The sequence below is a fragment of the Heterocephalus glaber genome, unplaced genomic scaffold (genome assembly GCF_053883595.1).
Source record: "Heterocephalus glaber isolate CG9 unplaced genomic scaffold, H.glaber_assembly_v1.0 deba00001577, whole genome shotgun sequence".
Lineage (NCBI taxonomy): Eukaryota > Metazoa > Chordata > Mammalia > Rodentia > Bathyergidae > Heterocephalus > Heterocephalus glaber.
Window position 1 is genome coordinate 6848139 of NW_028258358.1, and position 21156 is coordinate 6869294.

Here is a 21156-nt window from a genome sequence, read left to right on the forward strand (position 1 = left end):
CCAGCCTTTCTTTGCTGTAGCCTTTGAACGTCCATCACCAGGACTGTGTGCACAGACCCTTCAGCTTCCTGATAGCAACTTACAGGGGTTTCTGCAATGAGCTCCAAGCCTTTGGCTTTTGACTGGACCTCTGATTTCCAGCACACAGATGGTCCTTTCGCATTTCTTTAACCCTGACTCTGCAGGTGGCCTTTGTAAGTCTACATTGCAAACCACAAAGAATTGTGTGTGTGTGTGTGTGTGTGTATGTGTGCACGCACACATGCCTTGGTTATTTTTCTTGTTGCTGAAATACAGCAGCCACAAGTTCAAGTAGGAAAGGTTTATTTCATCTCACAGTTTGTAGAGGTTTCACTCCATAGTCCACTGGCAAGGAGGCATGGCAGAGGGGCATCACAGAGGAGAAGAGGTCCTTGCCAACACAGGGCAGGCAGAAGGCAACCAGCAGCAAAGCAGTGCAGCAGCAGTAGCAGAGGCAGCAGAAGCAGCAGCGTGCTGCTTTCTTTCTGTCCCATTTGTATTCTATCCAGGCTGCAAGCTTATTGAGTGATTCGACCCACATCCAGCATGGGGCACCTATAATCCCAACATCACACCCTTAAGTCATATTCACACACCTTAATCCAACCACTTTGAAACTCCCCATCTATGATCACATGAAGCTTTAGAAGGACATCTAGATACAAGCCTTAAAAGTGCATGTGCATGTGTTTGTGTGTGTGTGTGTGTGTGTGTGTGTGTATAATCTCTTCCTCCTAAACACTAACTGATACACAGAACATGAGTGGAGGTAACTCAAATGAGAAGCACCAAGGGCTGCAACCAGAAATGCCATAGGGTGGGGCCCCCAAGCCTGCTGGAATTCACATTTCAAGACTTGTGCTCACAGTGCCTGATACAGAGCTATAAGAATAGTTAATGTTTGTCCTGCTAGGTTTCCATCCTCCTTTGGTCCAATTGTTTTCTGTCCCCCTATTCCTCTCTTTTAGAATGAGAATATAGCTTTTTTGATCTTTATAGAGGTTCACAGCTAAAATTTGTCTTGAGTCACAGAAGACACTGATTTGGAATTTTGAAAGCCCAAAGGAATCACAGAGAGTACAGGAAAGAGACTGGTGTATCTCCAGTTGTATACAGGATATTTCTATTATGTGAGGTGGAATTATAAATTTGTTCTTGTCTTTATTTGGGGTCTAGGTATGTTTTAAGATGTGTTTGTTGACAAGGGAAGGGTATGGTAGTTAGGGTGAAGCCTCAAGGTGGTTGGCTTTGGAATCTGCCTGGGGGATTGGGAAACCATACTCCTGGATGTGTCTGAATGTATCATGAAGGCTACACTATGGGGATTTATGCCTAGTCCCTTTCCGCTTTCTCTTTATCCTAGTTCTCTTGATCTCCCTCCTGGCCTACATGTACTAAGCACCTCTCTATATCATGATGATTCTGTCTGGAAGCCAGCTGATAATGAACTGAATCACTTTAAAATGTGAACCAAATTAACATCTCTTCCTTAAGTTGTGGCTATTGGGTATCGTGTCCTAGCAGTGGGAGATCTTATTAATACAGAAAGTATTATAAAAGTATTATAATACTTCTCCCAAAAAAGATGGGCAGGTGTTCTGGTGCATAACTATAATCCCAGAACTAGGGAGACCAGAGCAGGAGGATCACCAACATAAGGAAAGTCTGGGGTACATAGTAAAAACCTGTCTCAGAAAAAAAAAAAAAGAAAAAAATAGATTGCAAATTTAAGTAGGATATTCCAGATAACAGTATTTTTTGACTTAAAATGCAAATATGATTCTATATTAATGTTAATTTATAATGCAAATAAGAGGAATTTTTACTTTAAAGTATAAAATACACATCTTAGCTCAGAATTGAAATTGTAAATTTCATATGTATCAGAGAAAGATGTTACTGTCTATCTACTTTCTTCTTCCATTCTTCTAGATTTTTAAAAATAAACTGGAAACTGCAGATGTAACTCAGTGGTAAGGTGCTTGCCCAGTGTATGCAGGGTCTTGGGTTCCATCTTTGGCACTGCAAAACAAACACTTCTACCTCTCTTGGAAATTGAATGGCCCAAATGCACTGTGAAGAAGATGCATAGTCACTCTCTGTTGAAAGGTTGTACTATTTGTGCATCCCATCTTACTTGTTTGTTAATTCTTTAGTATACCATTGTCCACTGAATCATAAAGTGACTAGGACTTAGGCTTCAAGTTTTGAGAAATTAAATCTTGAGGGAGGTAGGAAGGTATATAAGAAGGAATTTAATTGTGAATATTCTAGTTTTGTGTATGAAGGGAGCAATGAGAATAGTATTGAAGATTATTCATTCATTCACGCAATTTAAAACAAACATTATTTCAGGAGTTACTATTAAGAGCCAGGCAATGTTTTAGACACTGGGAACACAAAGAGAACAGGTGAACAGAAACCTTGCTCTTAGGAAAATTACATTCTGAAAGAAATAGATGATGTAGGGAAATTAATAAACTGTTAGGATAGTCTATGTAAAAATAACTACTATCAATTAAAATAAAGTAGATTAAGTTATAAAGTAGGGTAATATAAAACTATGACATACTAAAGTGTGCCCACTCACTCTGGCCTACATATGACCTTGGTTTTCATAACTTCCTCCTATTCTTCTTAATAATTATGGAATAAGTGTCTGATAAGAGAATAGTCAGTATCTCTTTGTAAACCATTTTTAGTCAATTATTTCCTAAACTAATGAAATTTCAGCTAATCAATTATACTAAAGCCTCACGATTCTGCTCATTTATCTCAAGTTAAAACAAACCTTTGAAGTCATTCTCAGCTACAACATTTCTAAATCAAGAATCACACATGACATTATAGTAAGTGGACAAAAATTAAATTCTAAAATTATTCAAGTAATTTTATAAAATAAAGTCATAAAATTAAAAACAGATGAAGAAAAATCAGATGACAGAAGATGGTAATGAAATGACAAGGTAAAGGTACCAGGCATAGACCCTAAAGTCAATGGCACAAGTGTCTACATTTAATTTTATGAAATAAACAATTAATTAAAAGGCAAAAAATATCAAAAATTAAGTTGAAAATATGCCAAAAATGGTAAGACCAAGTTATATGCAATCTTCAAGAGTCACTTAATATTTTTAGCCAAGAAGTATTTTTTAATTAATTAAATTTATTGGTAAATTTTACCAAAATAAAATTAATTAATAAATTAGATGAAGAAAGAGGTTATGCATCAATTGGATCAGGGCAGGTGTGTATTTTTAGGCATACACTGGTATGAGAAACAGTCAGTTTGATAATGTTTCCATTGTATGGAAAACCAATGTTATCACACAACAGTAGCAGTGAAGTATCCTTTCCTTCTCCCTTGTGTTTATTTTCTACCTGTTTCCTGATCTTTCAGAAGCTCATATACCCAGCCAATATTTGATCAGGAGCAAGAAACCCAGCAGGTACTAAACAGAAGAAGATGGCAGGTTCCCCTTCTCCCTATGTTGGCTTCTTTCCTAAAAGAGGAATGAATTGGGGAAAGTTTTCACTTGAAATAGAATTTGAACTTTTTCTTTATTGCACTGAATTGAAAATATTAATTATTGATCTATAATTATTTTTAGATCTAAAACTGAAGAAAGATTTTTGGAATATCCAAGAATCATGAGAAATATCAATGACTTACCCAGGAGTTCATTTAACGTTAGGAAAGGAATTAGTACCACAGAGAAAATTTTGAATAAGCATTAGTGAAAAAGAATGTATTTGTTCTCAGCTTTTATTATATTTCTATTTTCTTTACTATAACTATGATTAAACAACACTCATTAGTTTACAAAATACAATGGTAATGTGTTAATTGCTTCCAAATGGCCTTTTCCAGATTATATAAATAAAACTTTTCCCCCTGATTTGTTAGAAAACAAAGTAGTATATGTATAAAAAGACAAAAATTATATTTCCCTTGTATCTAACATTGGAGGTTACTTAATGTGATTTCAGTGTGTCTGCACTGGTCAAAACTTTTGACAAAGAGAAAGGCCTATAAAAACAGAGATGGCTGAAGAAATTATAGACAAGCAAATTCATGAAAGATCAACCTGATTTCCTATTACAGTAAGAGCCTTACACTGAATCTGATGTATGTAAGTGAATTTATCCTTATTTCCCCCCCTGAAGTGCGTATTTTCATTTCTATCTTTTTCTATAATATCCCACGTATAAAGGAATTATGTACCATTTACACAAAACTGAGTGGTCTTGAAGAGATCATTTAAGCTCAGTTTTCTTGGACTGTCTTTAGGACTATGAAATCAATTTCACATTAATAGGAATCTAGATTCCAAACAATAGTCTGCTCCTAAATTCTAAGGAATCAACATGATGAAAAAGGTCATATGGTAAAGCCGGGACCAAGTGGAACTTTTAGGAGATTCTTAGAGCTTTGCACTCAAATGAAGAATGATACATTCTTTCAATTATGGAGTAATGAATTAATAGGTTTATGGGTAATCCTGGGAGTAGATCTCCTATAACAGCCAGTCTAGTGCTCTTGTACAAATGCCCTGAACTATTTTGGAATTCTTCAATAAGACAGCTAATATCAGAGAAACTCCTTAATCTTGGGAGAGAACCATTAGCAAAACTTAACTTCTTTTCTTTTCAATTTACCTGGTCTCTTGAATTTTGTTTCAGCAACAGAAAATGGACAACATGAACAAGTACTAAATAGCCATGGTTGTTTTCCAGATTTTAATGTCTTTTCACCCCTGTAAAAACATTCCTATTTACTTCTTCACAACATAATTTGAAATTTTCTCTAGAATTCCCTTTCTTATTAATAGAAAGCCAATTACTGAGAAATCCCCTTGGTCCCTGGAACCCTTTCTCATATTTAAATAGCATCCTCTTTGCATTTCTCTATCATGTCATCCCATGAGAAAATGGACCTAATTAAAACACTTGTACAGTGCCAAGAACTCCATGGAAGCTCAGGAAATATAAAAGGTGCTAGAAATGATTGTGATGGTCTCTATCCACCATTGTTTGAGAAACTACTAATTTTTAGGAAAAATTCTAAAATAAAAAAAAATCTAATCACCTATTAATGATTACTGAACTATAGAATGCAGATATAATAATATATTCTTGTTGGAAATATTTTTGTTTTTATTTCTTAATGTGTTAAACAAAAATCTAGAAAGTCTGGATATGGGCAAAAGGGACAAGACTGGTTTCTTGCTTCTCAAAAAATACATTTATGTACAGTTTTTGGTTAATTTTTTTTCAAATCAAAACTTTACAAACTATGCGCTTGAAATAAAAAACCTACTAGTAAAATATAGAAAACTATTTTGGATCAATTCTGATGTTGAAAAGATTCTATTTGTTGACATCTGTGATTTCCTTCCAGGCCCATGCCTCCTCAGAATTTTCCATGGTTCTTATTTTTAAGAGGCCTTATACTCTTCCTAACTCTCAGAACTTAGTCTTCAAACATTTTTAGTGGACATCACCATTTTTTTTTTCCTGCAAAAGGCTTTATTTTCTTTTGGTCCAAGACTTGGGAGGGGGCTCCAGAGAGGTGAAAAAGATGCCTAGTGGCTGGAGGGAGATGGTTAGGTGAAAGCCCTGATGTCAAGTGAGCAGGAGCCCCTCAAAGGCCACCGGGCTCCAGGACCTCCTAGTCATGTTTGAGGGTGAGCTTTTCGAAGAGGTACTCACCCAGCCCAGCCTGGGGGCCAGCCAGCCTGCAGACATTAGTGAGGTGGTTGCCTATCTTCTTGATGAGCTTTACCTCCTTATCCAGGAAGTGGTTCTCCAGGAAATCACAGAGATGGAGGTCTGTCTTGGCAGAGCCCAAGGCATGAAGATCCAAAAGAGCCTGGTTCAGGTTCTTCTCCAGGGCCAGGGCAGCTTCCATGGCATCCAGGGTTTTACCCTACTCATCTTCAAAAGGTTTCTGCACATTTAGGAAGAACACTCGTCCTCTGTGCTGGTTTTGCATTTTCAGGAGACGCTCGGCACCCTCACATTTCTCTTCGGCCAGCTCGCGAAAGAAATGGCCCACTCCTGCCAGAGCCACATAGTCACAGTCGAAGTAGTAGCCCAGAGAGAGGTAGGTGTAGGAGGCCCGCAGGTGAAGATTCACCAGGCAGTTGACGCCAGCCTCCACCTCGGTGGAATAATTCTGACAAATCTGAGAAGTCATGGCTAGTCAGCAATAAGGACCTACCCACAAAAGAACAGTGTTGGCCGGTCCTGGAAGCAGGAGATGGGCGAGATCATGGTTCCGTAATCTGTAACTGGAAGGTGGATGGAGGATGAAAAAGAGGGAGTCCCCGGGTCTGTTCTGTCCAAACACTGTTGAAGCAAGAGACAGAGCCTTGGGACCTCCAGACACGCCGCTGACATCACCATTTTCTATCACATTTTCTACCAAATTTCCATCAAAATGTGTCTTCATTTTCCATTTCCACGTGATCAATCTCCCCGGTGTTAGGCCATATCATTCAGATATAACCATGTTTCTCTTGTCTCCTAGATAATTGAGAAATAAATTGTTATCTCTACAGTAACAACCATTTAATTTTGCCCAAGTGTTCAAAGGGGAGAGAAATGGCTTGTCTCTTTTCCTTTTCCAGAATGTCTAGAAACTGAGCTAGGGAAGCTGCCATGGATCAACTGTGTGTGTGTGTGTGTGTGCATATATATATATACATATATATATATGTATGTATGTATGTATGTGTATATATATATACTTCTGGAGCCTCAGTTCTTACTTATAGCTGTATTTACTGGAAGATCTAAGAAGCCTTTGATCATATGCCTCATTTCTTATCTCTTTCTATATTGCTTCATTTTCTGATTATAATGGTCATATGGTAGTTGGACATGGCAGCTGCCATCTAAGAAGAAAAATCAAAAGATGCCAATTTCTTCCAGACATAAGCCAAGGAGGACCCATGAGTACTTCCTCTGTATTCTATTGCATGTTCTATTGGCTGAAACACAAATAGATGCAGCCCATATTCTGCTTCTGAAACAGACAGGTGGTTAAGAATTTATAGCCACCCCTGGCCAGAGATTATTTACATTCTTCCTACTGTCATAATGCACTAAGACCATTACAAGATGTGCCAAAGTCTTATTCCATGCATCATCCAATACTACTTTGGGCATTTATCATGGATATATTTCCAAGGGGTGATTAGGCTCTTCTGGTATGGTTTCTTAGATACAATTCATCAAGGCCCAATCATTGTTAAATAAAGTTATCTGCCTTCTACGTATACAACATAAAACTTTAAAGCATGGATTAATCAGTTTCTTGTTGCTGGAACAGAACACCTGACAGCTGCAACTTAAAGGAAGAAAGGTGTATTTGCTTCACAATTCTAGTGAATTCAGTCCATGGTTGACTGGCTCAAAGGTAAGGTGAAGAATGCTCTTCTACCTATGGCAGACAGGAAGCAGAGAGAAAAAGGAGTTGGGAACAAGAAGACATTTTTCCAGTTTATGGCCCAAGTTACCTGCTTCCTCCAACCAAACCCCACCTCCTAACAGTACATTCAGCTATGAACTGGTAAATACAGTGATCCACTATGCTCCTTCCAAAAACCCCACCTTAGAACACAGAAAATCTATGGGGACGTATTGGACCTAAACCATAACTGACGGAAACACTTCAATAAATATTCTTACTAAAAAGGGGGAAAGGGCTGGAAGTATAGACAGCATTTACTGCTTTACACACTTACCTTTCATGCACAAGGATCTAAGTTTGATCTCTAGCCCAGAAGAAAAAAGTCGGGACAATAAGAAACACACAACCATTCCTGACTTCAGCAATTCTCAAATTCTGTCAAGAATATATAACTGGCTCTTTACTTTTCTGGGATCTTGGCTCAATCCTCTGGCTTACTGTTTCTTTTCTGTTTAAAAAAAAAGTGATTACATTTATGCTGAATACCTTTTTCATCCTATTTTCTGATTGTAGAAGCTCTAATGCTAAAGGGACTCTTTTCATTTCTAACTATCCCTGAATATTTTAGTACAAGCTGATACAATAACTTGAAATGTTTTGTTCATGGCCAAGCATGGTTTTGCATCCCTGTGATCCCAGCACTCTGAGAGGCTGAGGCAGGACAATTACAAATTCAAGCATGGCCTGAGAAAATCAGCAACTTGGGTGAAACCCTGACTCAAGATAAAAAAAAAAAAAAAAATAGGGCTTGGGATATATCTCACAGTGAAGCCCCAGGGCTCACAAAAGAAAAATAAAAAAAATAAAATACATTTTAGAAGTTTTGATTTTCTTTCAGTTAATTTTGATCCATTCGCAAAGATATCACAACCAGAAATCTCTTTTTGAGACATGCACTTCTTCTCCTAGGCTGAAAATCAGATTCTTAAGATTTGTAGAAATCTTTCTCATTAAGCAGATCTGCTAGGCACTGCCAAACCTTATTTTGAGGCCTTACAGGCTGAGATTATTTCTTATGTTAGATTTTTTTTCCAGAGACAAAAACATACCAAGTCCTGACTCAAAAATGTTTCATCTAGGAAACTATATGAACTTTTCCCCACTTTCTATTTGTCTAACTTCTGTTTTGCTCTTCATTTGCATATATATATATTGGCTTTTTCATATAAGAGAAATCATGTGATTTTTAAGCATGTGTGTCTGACTTATTTCTGAAGTTGTATTCATTTACCTATGAATTCCTTAAGTTCATCTTTCATAATTATCTACTGTCGTTTCAAAAATATTTTAATATGTATGCTAATTTATTTCATTTATACTACTACTTTCTCTTAGTTCATTGAAGACAAAGTTTTGTGCTCATATGTTTCTTCTTTGTCAGACAATCATTTTTGTTCATGTCTGATACTCTGAGTAACCACTTTGAAGATAACAAACACAGTGCATTAACTATTGTTATTCTTTTATTATTTTGTTATAAAATTTTGTTTTGTTTTTTCATAAAATAAAACAATGGTTTATCTGTTTCTGGATTGAAATCAAACAACTCCTTCTTTAGTTAATGTCTCTGTAGACACAAGTCATATATAGCTAAAATACATTCATCACCATATTTATCACTGGGTAGAAATCTCCTGGGCCAATTCAGCTAGTTCATAAGACATATTATTATTTTTCCAATGTCTTGCTAAACATTTTGCAACTACATAATATATATCCTTTTTCCAGTTTTCAATGACAATTTCCTCACCATCCTTTAGTCTTTAACTAATACTCTTATTAAGATGCTTTGAGTCAAAGATCACCAACTGGCCGCAAAGACAGTGTTACTACTTGAAATTTTTGTGATGGATCCACTCACTTCCTGGTAAGAAATCCTATTCTAGTTATCACTTGTTATATAAACTTTATCATTACCCAAAATAAAACAAAAACCTAAAATTATTATTAGCTTTTATAGTTCTATGGTTTGATAGCACATTTGTCCAGTTGAAATTCTTATATACTTCAGTTAGAGATGGTTGCGCTGGAGTCATGGGGATGTCTATCTTGACTGTAGTCTGTGTTACATTCTTTACATTTCATTCACATGAGGGCAAATAGTTTGCATATACAATAGCCCCCCCGCCCCATCTCTCCCTCTCGCTCCCCATCCCCCTCCTCCTCCCTCTCCCTCTCCCTCTCTTGCTAAAGAGCCTGATGCTGAACAGGCACCTTGCAAGCAGGAGGAGTGCCCTCTGTGGCCATTCAGGGCAATGCTGTGGCTTCATTTAGACAACCTGTAAGGCTAGCTTCCACAACAGAAATGCTTGTTTCAAAGGATTATTTGATCACATCCAAAACTTTCCTTCTACATTTGCATGTATTTCCAAATATCAAGTTGCATACATTAAATGTGAACAAATTTTTTGTATGTAAAAGCTCTTAAAAAACTTCATCAGTTCTATAATTTAATAAAATATATATTTTATTAAGTATTTTTTAACTTAAGCAAACAATCCACTGAAGAAAACCCCCAAACCTAATGAAATCAGTATTAGAGCAAGAGTAATCATTAGAAGATACAGATTTATAGACATTTAAAAATGACCAATACTGATAACAAATTATTCATTGCTCTGAAGGCTGAAAAAATGGATCATATGTTTTTGAGATGACATAAACACAATATTTTTAGATTTTACATTGATATTGTCTCCAAAATGTTAATTAACCTTGAATATTTTTGTGCTGAACTAATATTCAGAAATATAAAACTTTTTGGAATTTCTCAAATAAATCTATATTTATCTGAAACATTTCAAATAAACTAAGCAATAAGTGACCTACAAACTGATGGTTATATAATTTTCATGGCTACAAAAACAGGAAGAATAGGATGATTTTATAATAGTCAAAGGGGGAAAAGCTTGTAATTCTCCTTTTCTTGTTTACTTTGATAATGTTGAAATTTTTTTCTCATCCTTAAAACCATGGCTACCACACATGAAACAAGACACTCATCTTTCCTTCAAATCACTATGCTTTCCCTCCCTTATTTTGACACTAAAGGAATATTATTGTAAAAGGAAAGAATAATGAGAGATTAAAACTCAACCCCTATGATGAAAAAGATATGACACCATTTTTATTATTCTGATAGCAAAAATTCTTGTTTAATTTTAGTTACAAAATTAGTCTTAGATCGGAAATTTATATATCCAAGCAGATATAATAAAAGCACAAATTCCAGTAAACACTCATGGCATTTCTAGAACACTTTAACTTATATAAAATTATAATAAAAAATATGTAGTCAGGTCCTATTGCATCTATTGGTATCTCATCTCTTCGAGGTGACTAGGTGGATCTAAAATATCCTCCCAAAAGCTCATGTGTTCAGAGGTGGGACTTTTGGAAAAGTGACTGGATCAGGAGGAATCAGTAATCATTAGATCATAACTGAATCAAGTGGATTTATCCACTGTTGAGTTCACTCACTGAATGGATTTATTAGGCAGTTGGGCCTAATTGGATGAAGCAAGTCAATTGAGGTATTGCTTTGAAGGTTTTATGTTGTCCCTAGCCCTTCCTTTTTGGCTCTTTGCCATTTACTCTGCTTCCTGGATGCCAGGAGGTGATCAGCTATCCTCCACTATACTCTTCAGCCATGATGTTTCTGGCTTAGAGTCAGATGACTGTCAACTGACCCCTCTGAAACTGTGAGCCAAAAATAAACCTATCCTCCTTTAAGTTGTGTATATTAGGGATTTGATCACAGTGATGAAAAGCTGACTGATACAGATATGGAAGCAGCAAGGGAGGAATCAGAGAGAAACAAGAAAACAAAAAGGAAGCTTCAAAAGAAGCACTGAAAAGTCCTATTAAAAATCATAATGTTTCGAAATGTCCACTATTACAAGACCCTTGTTGTAGTTACTCTCCTCACCCTCAGCTTTGGATGTCAGGAACAGTGATGTCAAACATTCACCAAGGCAGTGAAAAAGAGCTCATTATTTACATAATAAATGGGTCTTGAGAAGGTCAATAGCAGTAATCTCTTAAGTTATCAAATAATTTTCAGAAATTTATTCAAGGTGAAAAGGCCTTGTACTATGTGAGGTAATGACACCCCACCTACCCAGCTCCTTTGTAAGTGTCACATGACTCTCCTATGCTGGGGATACCATTAATTGGTACGGTCATAGAAATGTGCCCTTGAACAGAGATGGATACAACTAAAATCTTGCCTACCATGATTATGTGCAATGTCATGCTTTGGGGGTATTCAAAAGAATAACTGGGAAGAGATGTATCATGTCCCTTTGAAGGTAAAGTCAAACTGTGACTGAGAAGCTATTGAAATTGGCCTTGAACAGAACATAGTAGCCAAATCTATACTACCAATCTATATTCCAGTTGCCTATTAAGGGAGTCAGTGATTTTAATAACATCAGGTACAGAACACTAAACTGTTGGTCTCTGGCATTAAACTTGAGGTGATCCAGGATGTGTATTATTTGTATTGGTTAACTTTTGAATTGCTGAGTCAAAACATCCAACACCCACAATTTAAAGTTTACAATTTTGGGTCAGTTTCAGAGGTTTTATTCTATGTTTCCAGCCTCCAAGGCAGAAGAGTCATGGTAGAGGGAATGGTAGAAAAAAGCTGCTCGATTCATGGCAGCTAGGAAGCCGAGACCAAGGAAACAGAGACCAAGGAAAGAGCACCAGAGAGTAAGGGGCGAGTGACCAGGCAGAGTCTCTAAAAGCATGCCCTGTGACACACACACAGACCCTCACAGAAGTGTATATTATTAAACTCTCAAACAAATCTCATTGACGATCAAGATTCAATATCACAATATTCATTCTTTACAATTTTACGAAGAAGGCTGTTAACTGGAGATACAGTGTGAATATCATCTGTCCTTTGAATATACCCTTTACAATGGACTTCAAGCCTCAAGCTGGTCAACAGTTTTTCAAGGGTTGTTTTCTACATGAAATAAATGCTTATTTTCCAATGTCTCCTCTATTTTATCTTTGTGGAATCCGTGAGTTTTAAGCACTTTTTTATATTTTAAATATTGAAATATTTGAAGAAAACTATAATGTCTGACTTTCTCTAAGTTTAATGCATTCAATTATTTTTACTATTTCTGGGGTGAAATGATTTTGGTTACCCATACCACTATCATTTAAACAAATATTCAGTCAGTAAATACTTGTAAAACTGAAAATTAGGCCTTATTTTGTACAGAAAAAGAAAATGAATTAAAATGATTAAAAACAATACCTACACCTTTTAATCTTGAAGATGGAAGGCCACTAATGAGTATTTAGTCCCACTGGTACATTATTCTAGCTTTCCTATACCTATAAACATAACACTGAGGATTTTAAATATTAGTCATATAAGAATATGGGAATTGTTTATGATGAAGCTACTGAAGCAAAGCCAAGATAACTTCTTTCTTTGCCCCTTGAAGCTATGTTTTTATAATAATTTAGACTTCATAAAGCATCTTTCATACACTTTTTTATTCATTATAGAAATATTTTAGAGCATGGGAATTCAATTCATAGTCCTACTTTTAAAAACATATACAAATATATATTGCTATGCTGGTATGCATATTATGCATTAAGAAAAAGCATGTTCACTTGCTTCAATAAGGATGTAAAAATCTTATGTTTTGAAATCCAGATGATAGCTTAGAGAGTTATCTGTTACCATTATGCGATCTCACTTTTAGACACTTTTTAAAAAGAAGACATTGATGCATGCCACCCTCTTTTTCTACCTCTGCTTTCTTTATGGGATATGCACTCAAAGGGTGCTTAACAGAGCAGTGGTTTGTTCACAGGGGAATAGGGAGTTTAATGAATCATACATACTTTATTTGAAAAATATCAATAACCATTCACTGGTCTATTCTTGCATAAACTGAATAAAAATTCCTATGTAAATGGTGCATAGCTTTTTTATGAATCATGCTCTATTTTTTAGTACAATGCTAAATCATCTTAAAACATGTAGTTTTACCTGCCAAGCCTTAGATAAATTTCCATCAGTGATTAAAGACTAGTTCCATTCCCTATAATCCCTGTCAATTATATGAATAGGCAGTAATGGAACACTTTATTTTCTCTGGTTATTAAAACACAAAATAGTAATGCAAATGCACTGTACAATGTCTCCTTGCTAGATTGGCAGTGTAATTTATTTAGTCAAATTCAGAAGTCAAAAACAGAGAAGCAGGAGTTACTCTCTTAAAGCCTATGTGGAACAAGAATGTACTGAGCAAGGTTATGCCCACAAAAGAGCAGAGAACAAACTTTAAGTCTTTGCAAGATCTTTCTCATTGTCACAGTTACACAAAGTTTTTATCTTATTTGTAGAGGTATAACTTTATAATTTCACTGTCAATAGAGACTATTTACATTCATTCTGAAGGAAGAAAGATTAACCTTAAAGAATATGGCTATGGTTGCTGTTCACTTAAAAATGTCTAATTCACAAAGAACAGAAATGAGCCAGATTTACATTTAGATTTATGGTGAAAAGTAAGAATAATGCATGTGACAGAGTCACAAGGAGAGGAAACAGAGCTCCTCCCCCTAAGACAAGGCTATAAAGAAGATTCTGGTGAACCAAACCTCAGGAAAAAAAGTGTAATGTTGCTGGCTTTATCTCCACGATACTCCTGACCAGTGCTTTGAGTGAAAATTTAATAAAATTAACACTACTTTCTTGATTTATTTTTTCTTTTCTTCTTAATCTTCTCTTCAAGATTAAACTCATCAGCACTTGACAAAAACTGCAAATAACAGCCAGATGCAGGAGTTGGTTTTATCTTTTTATGCAAGTATGTGGTGCTAATTAGTGCAAATTGATTAAACTTTAATTGCCTGATCCATGGCTAATTAATATTTATAAGATGAATGAGCAGGAAAACCAGACATTTATTAAAACACTTTAATGATTTTTCATATGTTTTGACAAAGCAAAGCAAATAGATGTTATGAGTATGATGTGCTAGACTAGAGGACTATATCTGTTGCCTCCTACCTGTGAATGCCCTGAAAATGTATATTAATTTTTAAACACATCCATTGTAAACTTATCTTTTTTTGGTTCCCTTGAAAACTCTTTTCAAATACTTTTAGTATTAGGTCACCACTGTATTTGTAATATCAATTATTGTAGTGACAGATATTAAAACTAACACATACATGAAATTATATTTACTATTATTATCATATAATGTATTCATGCTATGATAGAATATGGCAATAAAATGTCAATTTGTAAGCAAAGAAATATGTCAGCATATTTCTTTTCCAAGATTTTAATCTTTTAAAAAATAATTAGAATATCAATTAAGAATTTTTTGAATTTTCAAATTACATAGACATGATATTTCCACTTAATTGTCGTGGTCCCTAAAGTTATAATGCAGGATTCAATGTTAACTGGGTTAATGAATTTTACGCAATGTAAGGATAAACGTGAAATGTAGATTGATTAAAAGTAAAATATATTTTTCTATAAAAATGTTACTTTATACATAATAAAGAAAATAACACATATATATAATTTTATTAATAGAAACTTTTATAAGAATGCAAATGTTTTTAATAATTATCTTGATAATAATTTATAATTAGCCCATACAGTCAAAATCTTCTTATTAAAATGTTTTTTCAAAGAAAACTGTCTTCTTAAATTGATGGGATTCTGTATGTTTATTTCTTATATTTTATATTTGACTTTGATTTTTAATATCTAGCATATCAAACTAAACCGTACTTCTTATTTTCAATTGTATTCATATTCCTATTGCATACATACATTTACTTATCTCGCTATTTTAAGCAATTTTTGTCAACTTTGTATTTAATAAAAAACTATTTACTTTAATCTTACCAAAAAAGATTGAATGATCCTCTAACTTTAGTGGGAGAAAATATCAAAATAATCAATTACAAAATTATTACTCATTTTAAAGTGTAATCAGTTCTAAATTGCATTTAGCCCCTTTCTTCATCCAAAAATATTGCACATCATATTAAAGTTATACCAGTAATTGTCATGATTTCTATTTCTATATTTATTTATTTATTTATTTATTTATTTATTTATTTATTTATTTATTTAGATACCGGGATTGAACCCAGGGTCTTTGCATTGAACTGTATTCCCAGCCCTATTCTTATTTTTTATTTTGTGGCAGAGTCTTGCTAAATCACTAATTTGCCTAGGCTGGGTTCAAACTTGCGATCTTCCTCCCTCACCCTCTCCAGAGTGGTGAGATTGCAGACATACACTACCACACCCGGCTGTGATGGCCTTTGAAGGGATGAACTCAGCGGCTCCAAGGCTCGATGTGTAATCATACATCCAGTGAGGTGTTGCTACAAAGGTATTTTACAGAAGTAAAAAGCCCAGAGACAGTGATTTTTGGTAGTTGCAATCATAAATACAAATGAAATTATCCTAATTAATGCAAGTGGACTTGATTTATTGAGTTGTAACCCTTTAAGAGGAGAGCTTAGACTTCTAAGATGAAGAGAAATTTCACTTGTGAATAGAAACTTCTTTTTGTGCCTGAGAGTTCTAGGCTGTACTTTACAGCTTGTCCTATGGATTTTGGACTTTCTTAGCCAGTTCTCAGGCTGTGTAAGCTAATTCCTGAAGTAAACATATTAGTATATATCTTAATATAATTTTTTTACTAGCTCTATCCATCTGTCTCTCTCAGAACTCTGATATCATAATTGATATATTTAATAATTTCAGTAAGAAATCATGTGAACAGGCATGTCACAATCACAAAACAGTGACTATGAAGCAGATGTGGATCATTTTGTCCAGGGATTTAAAGAATGGAAGGTCTAAATGGGTCAGGAGCAGCGTAGTTTGGGTAAATGCTAGTATTTACTTTTGCGTGACTTGTGGACAAGTACAGTTAAGTATAGCATATCTAGCAGAGGTAACAAAATTGCCAATGTATGAAGCATATAGAAAATAATATTATTATATTACTTTTATTTATATTTCTACAGGAAAATATCATTTGATAGAGTCTGCAAGTATAAGTTTGATCCTGATAGCGAAGTTCATCAAAACCAAGAAAGCTTTTTAGACTGATTTCTATAAAGGGTTATGATGATTAAACCAAGGACGAGAAAGATACATCTAGTTTTAGGGTTAGAAAAAATTTCTACAGAAGAAATATAGAAGGGGGGACTAAATAGATAGAGAAGGATGACTTCATGGGCATTAGGTATTTGCTTTACTTTTTATTTCTAAACTATACAGATTTTACAACTGTGGTCCAAGCAGAGTCTTACAAATGCATCTGGTCTTGGTTTCTTTCTCCCTTTTTTCTTTTCTTTTCTTTCTTCCTTCCTTTCTTCCTTCCTTCCTTCCTTCCTTCCTTCTTTTTGCTGCTGAGACCATTTCTGTCTTTCTGTGGGAAATAAACAAATTAAAAGCCTCACTTATTGTATCAAAGGATGACAGAAGTCATACACTTTTTCTCCATCATACTCAAGACCGAAATGGAAGACCATAGCCAAGCTCAACCTAAATTGCTGACCCCTTGAAATCATGAGAAAATAAATGGTGGTTGTTTCAAACAGCTCAATTACTACATTAAACTAGAGTAGATGACATGAGACACTGCACAACAGAGCATCATGTGATACATACAAGAAAGTCTCTGACATTCAGCTGATATCTAAAAATTACAGTTATGAAGCTAAAATAATTGATTTCCTTGATCAGTCCATAGGGATATTGATATTGGACATTAGCATATGTGAAGTCAGTAATGGTCTCATACTCATCAGAGATATTTTGCCTTTGATGCACCCCCAAAGTTACAGCCTGGGAGGATGCATTGTCCTGTATACCATTTCAAAATTACGTGAAGCTTAAATTTTCCCTGTGCTCTTTGCTGCCTTGAACACTGCCCATTGTGTTAACTTTGCTTGGCCCCATATAGATGCATAACACACTTCCTTTTACTTCTGCACATTCACACATACTCCTATGATTTTCTGATTTTAATAACTTTAATAAATATTTGAGGTAGTAGAAGATTATATTTAGGAGCATAAAGTCTTCAGCAACTAAGCCAGCTCCTATGTTCCACTGTAGTCTTCTGTTTTCACTATCGTCTTTCTTCCCAGCAAATGCCTAATCGCTCCTTCACCTTCATCCCCTAGATCCCACTTTCCATTGCTAAGAACTTAAAATCCTTATCTCAATATATTAGCTTTAAACAAGAAAGTTGGTGATAGAATAATGAAATATTTTCTCACTAATTTCATTAGTTCAGAAAGTTGGAAATCATGAGATATCTCATGGTAGAAAATAAATAAGAGGCTTGGACTGGGTAAGGACAGGAATTCCAGGGGCCAGAATCATAGATGCTCAAGCAAAGAAATAGAAATAATACAAGATTTATTTTTCTTCCACCTAAATACGAACTACTTGACTGAGAGTGGATCTGTATTTCACAGGAGTGATTTCAAGTTTTGTCTACTTAGGGGCCTTTTAGATCCGAATTTTCTACTAAGTTGTGACCATTTTTACTCCTGTGTGTTTTTAATGGATCAGTCAAGGCACCAAACACAGTAGGTCACAATGGTGGGAACCCAGCTGAGCCAATCTGAGGTTTCCCTGCGACAAATTACCCCAGCCAAGTCAATTAGAAATCTCCCTGGGATAAGTTAGCATGGCTAAGCCAATCAGATACATCTCCCTGAAGCTTTTCTCTAAAGCTAGTAACCAAGACTACTATTTTTAGAGTGTGGATTTACATCTGTAAGATTGGGCTCAGATGCCATTCTTTACATCCCTTGGAATAGCTTTATTTTATTTATGATTAGTCAGGTCAGTATGCAAAGGAAAACAGAAATAAGAAAAACTGTGGAAGCTGGCGGGGAGGTGGTCCCCACTGGACCTACCAAGTCTGTGATCCAGTGAAATGTCTGTCATGTCAAAGCTTGAATGATTAGCATTATATGACTCAGTAATGAAAGAGAACTAACTTGTAGGGATAGGCAGTTCGTGTTTAGTTGTCTAGTGAACTGGATCAAAGAAAGTTTCTCTGGACAAAGAAAGTAAATACAAAAGGAGTGCTGACTGCATTATCTAAGAAGTGAGTTCCAAGTATAAAATAAATAGTCCAATGCTGGAGAACACAACTTAACAGTTTATACAACCTTAGCAGTTTGTAAACTAATCCACCTCAGAACAAAGTTTATATAACTCACCATTGCAGGATCAGGCAATTTCACTCCCAGTTAGATTGACAGAATTTGCCTCACAGTCTCTAAGAGCAATTAAGTGGGGAAATCTTTAGAACCAGGCTTAGCTTAACTCATATTCTAATGAAAAATAACAGCAACAACTCTGACAGCTTTAATAATAATTATGTTTCTATATTGATGCCCATTCCCTACTTATTTTGTTACTATCCCAGGCCTGGAAACTAACACGTGGAAAAACCAATGTCTGAGAGATGGGTGTTGGGGAGAAAGAAAGGCTTTAGTGGCCCCAGAGAATGAAGAGGGAGTTTTGCTCCCAATCAAGCTTCTCAACTGCAGGGAGTTGAACAATTACAGATATAGGTAGAAATAAGATGGAGACAGGTAAGCTAGGAGACAGGTAGGAAGGAATTTGTAAGTCTTCAGGAAATGAGCAGAGATCTTTTAAAAACTCAAGTGCCACCTCTTTTTGCTCTTTTCATGGTTTAGTATTTCTATTCAGTGTGGCCCATAGATGTTTTTCATCTTCAATGTGAGAAGAGAGGCTAGGTAATTCTAATTCAACTTCACACTCTATCATAGTTTCTGACAAAACATTTTTCAAAAGTTCAACACATCTACATGTAGAGCTAAGTAGGATCTGACCCAAAGATGAAGGCAGCAAAGAAGACAGACATACTATGAAGGCAGAGATGCCAAGTCTTTTCATCCCATCCTAACATCTATCAGATGTCTGCAGGCCCAGATGAAGAGTCAGTGTTTCTAGTATCAAGTTTCACGTCCCAAAAAATTAACTGAGGCAACTGTTATGATCAGAACCCTCTTTTGAGACATAATTTCAGCAATGCTACTGGGAAACTAATAATGTATGATCCAACTATTTGACTTTCAAAATTTGTGATTTTTAAGTCAACTAAGAGCAAGTGAAGTTAAATGATTTATTTAGGGTTTTTTTCTTGGTAACCATTTTCTGCTATTTTTTAAAAACCTTATTTTATTATTTGTGCTGTCAACATCTACCGAAACAGCAGTGTGTATTAGTCAGCATTTGCTGCACCAACAGAGCAACCCCAAATTCTCTTGGAGAATTTTCTTGAGTCTCAAACATTTGTTTCTTATTCATGTCCAATTAGAGCTGTGCTTTGTAGGAGATTTCTGGCTGCTGCTGGGTTTGGCTGGGCTATACCAGACTTAACTAAGCTTGGTTGGATGTGGCCTCTGCTGGTCTTGACCTGGATCTATCTCTTCCCATATTCCATTAGGCAAGACAAATCAGGTGACTGTGTCCATAGGCAGCATGACAGGCAAGGATTCTCTGACTAACAGTAAGGTATACAAAATCCCATGGCAAAAGACATGAATATATAAACTACTTAAAAAGAAAATGAAAAGTGGGGACAATAATCTCAGCACAATAGAAACTGAAGTTTTGAAAGGATGACACATTAGATCCATTTTTACATCTGGTGATTAGAAATCTAAACTATATTTTTCAAAACTCAGTAGAAAAATCAAATTAATATAAAGTACTTACAAAAGGAAGTAACCTTTCCATTTTAACTAAAAGACCTATGGTCTGAGTTGCATGTTACTTATAGGGAAGAAAACACTCACTACATGAGGCAGTGTATGTTAATAATCCTAAACCTGCTCATTGTCAGTCTTTTCCTGTATACTATTCAGTATCTTAAACAAATGCTATTTGTTTAACATTATTGTTAATTTCAAATAGCTAGATTATGAGCATAGTCAAATTAACATTTAAGAAGAGGAACATTTTACAGTAGACAGGCAGGACTCTGTGGAACCAGAGAAGCTATTCTTTGCTTACTTAATGATTTTTTAAGTGTGCTAAAATTATTTGGAAATAACATCAACTATTTCAAAATTTTTGTTTTTTGAAAAAGTTAAAGTATAAGTTCCTCTAGGGATCTGAATGCTTTTGAATTGTTTACAAAGAGTTTTTTTCACTGAATTTTCTTTTTTCTTTCAAAACTCAGATTTTCTTTTAAGTACCTGTAGGAAAATGTCATAATAGTCTTCAAGTTCATTCAGATGAAACATGAAAATAAAAGCTTCTTTTCTCTCCTGATCTCATATCCCAGCCCCACTTTATTCTTCTCTTTTCCATCACTCATTCAGACTTCAATAGAAAAGTTCACTGAGGATCAAATAATCCAGCTGTGGTTTTCAACTTTCACTATTTTAATGTTTATTTTCCAAATTATTCCCTATTTTTCTACTAAAAATATCCTGCCAAACCATTATTTTTTCTGGAGCAAATCTAATGCTTTCTGTTGCTAGATATCTGATCCAAATCCAATATTTTTCTTGGCAGTTAGTGAACATAATAATAAGCAGAATGGTTTTTTTTTTCTTTCTACATTGAGAGC

The 21156-nt window shown here is 35.2% G+C and overlaps 1 pseudogene; it reads right to left on the reverse strand.

Annotated features, from left to right (window-relative positions):
• Window positions 1-5692: 5692 nt before the first annotated feature.
• Window positions 5693-6462, reverse strand: LOC101720522 (ferritin light chain-like; annotated as a pseudogene).
• Window positions 6463-21156: the final 14694 nt, after the last annotated feature.